Source organism: Hypomesus nipponensis, chromosome 24, assembly GCF_054491055.1.
Source record: "Hypomesus nipponensis isolate SF chromosome 24, ASM5449105v1, whole genome shotgun sequence".
Taxonomy (NCBI): domain Eukaryota; kingdom Metazoa; phylum Chordata; class Actinopteri; order Osmeriformes; family Osmeridae; genus Hypomesus; species Hypomesus nipponensis.
The window spans coordinates 4,857,501-4,865,374 of NC_140384.1; the positions used below are offsets into that span (position 1 = coordinate 4,857,501).

A 7,874-nucleotide genomic window follows, 5' to 3' on the forward strand; every position below is an offset into this window, starting at 1 on the left:
CATTTATTTAATATCATCGCTACCATGGCGATGACGTACCCGTCCGTACCAGCGTGCCGTCGTTTCACATTTCAGTCCCTGTCTCCGTCCTGATGCCTGGAGAGGGCAAATGAGAGCATTTAACGAAAGGCACGCGTCCGAGACACGTAAATAAACAACTTAAAAGCTGGGGAAATTTTCAAAGCATTAAGGTCAGTCTCCCATTTGGAAATAGCCAGTCTATAGCATTCCTCTCCGGGGGGGGGGGGGGCACCTCCGCCACGCCAACTTCAACATGCTGCGGTGCGCGCTGGGATTGGTGAAACCGTCGTCCCCACGGCGCCCCTGCTGCATCTGGTTCATCTAGGCGACAGTTAGCGTAATGGGTTGCGAAACCGGGCTGGAGGCGAGACAACAAGGAGAGAGACCAGCACAAATAAACAAGGCCTTCCAGCGGGGAGGGCTTTCCAGCGGGGAGGGCCTCCCAGTCGCTCAGGGTCCAGGGGACAGAGGCCATCTTGGATTTGCGCCGCTTGTCGTTTCCCGAACGAGCTCGATCATACCGTCATGGCTGTGACATGGAGAACATTCAGCCCACGATGGATCAGTCGAGGCGAAAGCAAAGCCCAGAGTCTCTTAATACATTGTTTGTAGTTATGATTTGGAATACTTTATAAACATGCCTTCCTCGTGAAAGGATTGTCTACGCAGGATTTTTACTTGGAGTTAATATTCTCTTTGGTGTTGAGGGGAAGACAGGCAAGGGGAAAACACTTTGCACAGAGCTTCTGTGTACACACACACACACACACTCTCTCACACACACACACACACACACACACAAACACACCTCATTTCCCATTTCTCTTGTGACCACCACTGTTGTTAGGCTGAGAACACAAGGGACTTTAATATTTTGCATTAACATTTTATTCATTTACCAGACTCTTTTATGCAGACCAAAATGCAAATACAGTACATACAAAGTCAACAGAAAATTAAGGATCAGAAGTGCATAGTTCAGTACAGTATTTCTGTTGGCAGAGTCGAGGAATAGTCTCTAATTTCCAGGTCCAGTGCAAAGTAAGCATCTATCATAGACCTATCATAAAGACAATAAAGTTTTGTGAAAGAAAGAGAAATAGAGAGGGGTCAGGGAAGGAAATGGTTTCATGCCTGGGCTGACTATTTGAATTAGCAGAGCCGAAACGGGCATCATCTGCTAACACTCTGACATGGTGTTGCTCTGGCCTCTGGCATGGTCTCCCTTCCACCCCCACCCCCACCCCCCCCCCCCCCCACACACACACACACACACACACACACGTTCGCCCCCGACCTCCCCCGTCCTGTGTTTGGGCACTCATGATCCTTCGCCTGGCGGCCTGCGAGCTGTCACGCCGGCCAATGATGACCAGACTGACGAGTGACAAGGTGACGGGATGAGATGTGTCATGTTCTCGTCAGACCAAACAAAGACATGGGAGGAGAGCGGCCTCGCCTCGCCACCGCGGAGAGAGGGAGAGAGAGAGAGGGAGAGAGAGAGAGGGAGAGAGAAAGAGGGAGAGAGAGAGGGAGAGAGAGAGGGAGAGAGAGAGGGAGAGGGAGGGAGAGGGAGAGAGAGGGAGAGGGAGAGGGAGAGAGGGAGAGAGAGAGGGAGAGAGAGAGGGAGAGAGAGGGAGGGAGAGAGAGAGGGAGAGAGAGAGGGAGAGAGAGGGAGAGGGAGAGCGATAGAGAGGAGCGCTCTGCTCCTTTGTTCATCCCCCGAGTTCCTGTCTCTTTCCCTGTGTTGGACTGCAGCAATGGCACGGTCTTCATCCACTGGGGCTGAGCCCCCCGGGTCCTAACGGTGCCCAGCTTGAGCTATCATAGCCTGGCTTGGCCCAGCCTGGCCCAGCCCGTCCAGAGCCCTGGTGAGCCAGCAGACCACACATCCACACATCAGCCCTTTATTGTTCCTTCCACTGGGGTAATGGAAACTGTGGCCTGGAGAAGGAGGAAGTGGCCCTGGGCCCCAGGCCCTCCGTGGTTGGCACGCACCCATACACACACACACATACACACACACACACCGCAACACACGGAGACAGGCCGCAGTGAAGGTATTACAGTGAAAACACACCGCCCCTGCATCCCTTCAAATGGAAGGAAATCCTGGACATGTCGAGCACATTTAGAAACATAGCTGAGGTTTTTCGAAAAATCGGGATCACCTCGACCCGGAGTAACATGACGCGGGTTATTAAAAAGTGAAGAGGCCCATATGGAAACGATCCCAGACCTCAGAAACCAATCACAGAGCCGGCTCTGCCTGCTAATGAGGGTTCGACCAGGATGTTTCTGTTGTTACCCTACCGTGTGGCCTCGGTAATGACTGACTGACAATAGTGTTGTCCTTACACTCACACACACACACACACACTCTCTCACACACACACACACACACACACAGGGGGGTCCTACTTCTTGCCCTACAGCCTAGGCAGGTCTTTATGAGCTTCGGCGCTTTAGAAGTACAACTTCTCTGGTACAGTATGGGGCAGGTCCTTACAAGCAAAAGGATATTGGTCGTTAAACCCAAATTCGCGTATTTGAAGTATGTTACGCAAGGTTTGATCGTGATTCCTTTTCAGTTTGGCTCTTTGTGATCGTTTGTTAATGTGGGGTGTTAGCACTTCTGCGCACAATCAACCTAGACTATGACCTCAGATGCCCTGCTCCTACCTCCACCACCTCCCCACCCCCTACCACCACCCAAAGTTTCCGTCCAGACCCACTGTGTGCACAGGGCAGTGGCTGCAGAGAGAGATAGGCTTTAATACCCTCCGCTGTCTCAGGCTTGTTAGAGGCTGAACGCCCTCCTATAAATTACCTGTATTTATGTCGCCCGCTCCTGGACGCGCTGCTCCATCGCTGAGGTAGTCCTGGGAGGGGGGGGGGGGGGGCTGGGCTGTCTGTCTGTGGAGAGCCGGCCTCTATCAGTCTTGGTCAGATCTCTTGTCCTCCTGGCTTGGTTGAAGGTTGCTTCCCTGTGTTGTTGCTGCCTGTGTAATCATGACATTCATTATTAGCTGTTTGCTCTCTATCACATTCACCCTCCCTGGAGCTCCTGGCTGTGGTGTGTGGGTGTGTGTGTGGGTGTGTGTGTGGGTGTGGGTGTGAGTGCAAATAGAAAAATAACATCCAATAGTAAAAATAAATAAAATAAGAGGTTACACAAAGATATCTTTACACCAATGGTGGGTAGAGGAAAGATTGTAGCAGGTGTGCTCCAAGATTGGGTTTGAAATATCACATCAAACCCTTCCGGTCGGAGTGGATCAGGTCCTTTTTCCCAACCATGTGAAGACCCTGACCCATTTAACAACGTGACACGTCCAGCGCACAGTGCACGGCCCGAGATCGCGCCAGAGCCCAGAGACAAACAAGGTTTCATTCCTGCAGGCCAGGCCTCACTTCGGAGGGAAAAGACATCTCACATTAGGATGCCGTGGTGTCACTGAGTCAGGCAGCCATGGAGGCAGGCAGGCAGGCAGGCAGGCAGGGAAGCAAGCAGGCAGTCGGGCATGAAGGCAGGCGAGGAGGGAGGCAGGGTGGGAGGGAGGGAGGCAGGCAGGCGGGCAACCCGGGAAGCTAGCAAGGAGGCAGGGAGGGCGGGATCCAGGGAGGCGGGCAGGGAGGGAAGCCGGGAAGGCAGGGGGCCTGGCAGTATCTGATGTGTTTCTCTCCCAGAGACGCCACCCTGGGCACCCTCATATCAGAGGCACTTGTGAAAAGAATCTGTCTGAGGGAGCCTTGGCTGGGTCTGGCGCTGATAACGTGGCCAGCGGCCGTCACCGTGTCTGGACAGAGGTCACGGCCCCCCTCACCTCTCCTAACCCCTGGGCTCAATGACATCTCAACTCAGCCAAACACACACACACACAGAGGCACATGGGCATATTCACACACACATAGGACGCACGCACACACACACAGACACACACACTTACATACACATCCACGCATCTTGTGACCTTGCAGTCTTGATTGTCCACTGGTTTATTTGGTTGACGTTTGTTTTCGAACCGTTATAAACACCATTATTCAGTGAACCCACCATCTTCTTCTTCTCTGCTGTGTCTCTCATTATAAACATCAGGGCCATAATGACCAGACAAGGCTCCTTTTAGAAAAGCAAATTTCATATCAATTTGCCGAGTGGAAATGTAAAGGATTGGTATGAAAAAGAATCCAATAAAGGCAAACCATAGGGCTGAGTTTCTACTGGGACCACATCTGAGTTCACAAAGAGCAAAATCACTTTGGGTTGAAAAAAATATAAAACCCCTGGCATTCATATTTTTGCAGAGACAGTTTTTTTTTTCCAGGAAAAAGGGGTTTTGAAGATGAAGTAACACATTTGGACATGCCTGTTGCAGCCGAAGAAACGCTGGTGTTTCATCTAGAAAATCGGCAGAGAAACCCACCCAGATTGAGCCTGCTGCATTAATTACTGTACCAACCCCAGCATGTCCCTGAGGCCTTCTCTCCACACTTTGAAGATTCCTCCACTCCTCTGATCGCGAGGAGATTCAACTGTTCACCAAGCTCTGTGTGTCTATCCAGCGACAGGCTCCCAATCTAACATGCCGTCTGACGGCAAGCAGACGGGGACGCTATCATAAAAGTGAAGTAGAAGCGCCTTTTGGGATTAACGTCAGGAAACGTCTCGGGGAATAAAACAAGGCCCACCAGTCCGGTCCTTGGCTTGTGATCGGACCCGATTTCCTTTTTCCTTCTTCTGCTGTGAGACCGAAGGATGTTCTAATCCGCTCTCCTCATTGTTAGGTAGCGTGTGTCCGTGCGTGTGTGCGTGTGTGCGTGTGTGCGTGTGTGCGTGCATGAGTGTCTGCGTGCCTTTTTGCCTGGGTGCGTGTGCACGTGCTTGGACAAGATTTCTTTGTTTTTTTTTGATGGTCGTGGTGAGGAAAAAGTAGGCTTTGCCAAAAAAATTAAAGCTTTCCATCCCGGCAGTAAAAACTGTCAGGCCACTCTGAGGGAGCTATCTGTTCTGGAGGTTCAGGACAAGTCTAGGTGGAACAAAGAAACTGACAACAGTGGAGAGTTAAAGCTTTCTTTAAGCTCTTTGTCATTTTGTTCAATGAAATACGACCTCATTAGCATGACGATAAGGCGAAACGTTAATCCAAAGACGTCTTTGATAGTCTGATGGAAACAGAAAGGAGAGGGACAAAAGAGGAGGTTGAGAAGACGTCTAGGGTTAGCCTGAGTTGGGTCAAAATACAGAAGAGCACACACGCTTTCTACTGCTGTGGAGGAGCCCAAGGCAAGCCCCAGGCTCTCTGACTGGACAGTGTGGGTTAGGGTGTGTGTGTGTGTGTGTGTGTGTGTGTGTGTGTGTGTGTGTGTGTGTGTGTGTGTGTGTGTGTGTGTGTGTGTGTGTGTGTGTGTGTGTGTGTGTGTGTGGGTGTGGTGTGCTCATCCTCCTTGTGCCCATGCGTGTGACTGTGTGAGGTCCGGATGCGCGACAACAGAAAGGCCCGTGAGTGGCACTTCCCCCGGCTCAACCTCGACCCGCCCACACAACGTCCAGTCTGCCAACCACCAGGCTGATAGGGCCTGTCAATCAGTCAGATAGTCCCAGGAGGGCCATTACAAACGGGGGAGGGGAGTGGGAAGACCCCAATCATCAGACATCCGTCTCAACACCCTGGGCTAAAAGGCTCTGTTACTGATGCTGGTGTGTGGGAGGGGTGGAGTGGGGATGTGGCTGGTGGGGGGACTTGACATAGACTGGCACCTTATTTGGGGGCTCCCTGTCGCTGGTGCTAATGCACAGAGACAGGGCCGATCGTCCAGACCGAGGGACACCCAGGAGATGGGGGGGGGGGGGGGGGGGGGGGCACTGGCAGACACGTACGCCCTCCGCAAAGAAAGTCACACGAACCAGTGTTCTGGCTGCTTCCCCTTTAAGAGAATTCTCACAGATTCTCGAACTTATCAAATTATTTATTCAAATCATAAAACACATGGGGCCCGTTCTCCGTACGTCGCTTATTACATCCGAGATCAAATGACACATCTATGATGACATCATCTTGCTAATCATGATCTGGCTAATTCGGTTCTTTGAACACCCATGTTGTTTATAATTAGTAAACTGGATTGAGTTATGCGTTGGTCTAAAAGGGGGTATGTATCGATAGTAGAAACCTTGATTAGCAACGCTGCTATTGGCTGCTCACATAAGTCTATGGCTGCTCACCGTAGCCAAAATCAGCGCCCTGTTTTTTCCGCAACAGAGCCAACAGTTCAACAGCTTGCTCGAAGGTTACTCCGAATTTGAAGATTTTATCAGAACGCCAGGGAACACCTCAAAGTCTGCAAAATCCTAGAAAGAAGGCTGGCAAAAAGCAACAGCCCAAATTAAATGTAGAGTAGTGACCACGCGTTTTATTGTTAAGCTAAGCCTATGGTTTTTATTTATTTTCATACTTTCATATTTTCATTTATCATCCTTAAATCATATGATGTGGTTTCAACAAATGTATTATGTGAATGACACCCTCACAAAAAACGGTAGGCTCAAAAAGTAGAGGATATCGCGCTGTGCTTAAAGAGCCGATCTATCACGCAATGGGCAGTTAATTCGGTTTCATGTTAAACTCTGCTAATTATTTTTGCACCTTCTGCAACAGGTTCTTGTAGTAAAAACGGACAAGACATGTCTGTGACAGACTTCCTGTATCACCTCTGCTTGTAAAGCCTCAATCTAATTGTGTTTACATAAAATAAACCTGCTCCAGAGCAGGTTTAAGTTTATGGACCTGTTGCTATGACAGCAAAAGTCCAGGATGAGCTTCGAAGAACCGAACAATCCCAGATAATGACAAATCGTCAACAATCAAATCCAGCTAACTGAGTTTGCGACGTACGGAGAACGGGCCCTTGATCTCCAACTTTCCTTTCGTAAACCCGTTTGATAACCATCCTACCACCTTTTCAAAACGCCAGTGACTCCAACTCTTCTTAGGGAAGCTAAGATGAATATGATTTACTTGTCTGTCAACCGGCATCAGTTCGGCTGTTGTGAGGACCATGTCAAGCCCTGCCTTTGTACTTGGAAACAGACAGGGCTACGAAACAGGGTTACTGAACTGGCACTGCTAGAGCACAACATAGTTCCCTTCAAAAAATATCTGTTTGTTTTGTCAGACATATTAATGTCACTTTCAATCAATCGTTATTAGCCACAGGGAAAATCTTATTTGAGGTGTAGAGGAATTAGTAATTTTTAGCTTTGGAAACGTTCTCCACTAAAATATGTGTTACATTAAGCCTTCCATGAGTCTGCCAAACGTTCTGGCTTTGTCTTTTGTATGCCATGTACCAAAACGCAATGTCTCCCTCTAATGGTGATCTTGTTCCCCTTCAGGCTGCATCTGATTTTACTGATGGATTCACATGTCATTTATTAAGTCATGAGACGTAACTGATATAGACAGGACTGAAGGATACCACACACACTGGTGATGACCCTAGGACAACACACATGAGCGTGCTCACACACACACACACAATGTTCCTTAGACAAGACACACACACACAAACAATGACCCTGGGACAATTCACACATAATGGTCCAGAAACAACATATATATATATATATATATATATATATATATATATATATATATATATATATATATATATATATATAAACATATATATATACACACAATAAGTATAGTATCAGGGTTGACCCTGGTTGATCATGTACAATGAGATCACATTGTTCACAAAGACATTCAGTATATGAAAGGTTTCCAGTAAAACATAAAACTAGTGCTTGACACAGACCAGAAAAGCAATCATACAGAATCATCATTTCA

At 48.8% G+C, this 7,874-nt stretch overlaps 1 long non-coding RNA gene across 1 annotated transcript in view; it reads left to right on the plus strand.

Moving 5' to 3' along the window:
* Positions 1-7,874, plus strand: part of LOC146232802 (uncharacterized) — a 55,088-nt gene that overhangs the window by 39,260 nt on the left and 7,954 nt on the right. The window lies entirely within an intron of this gene.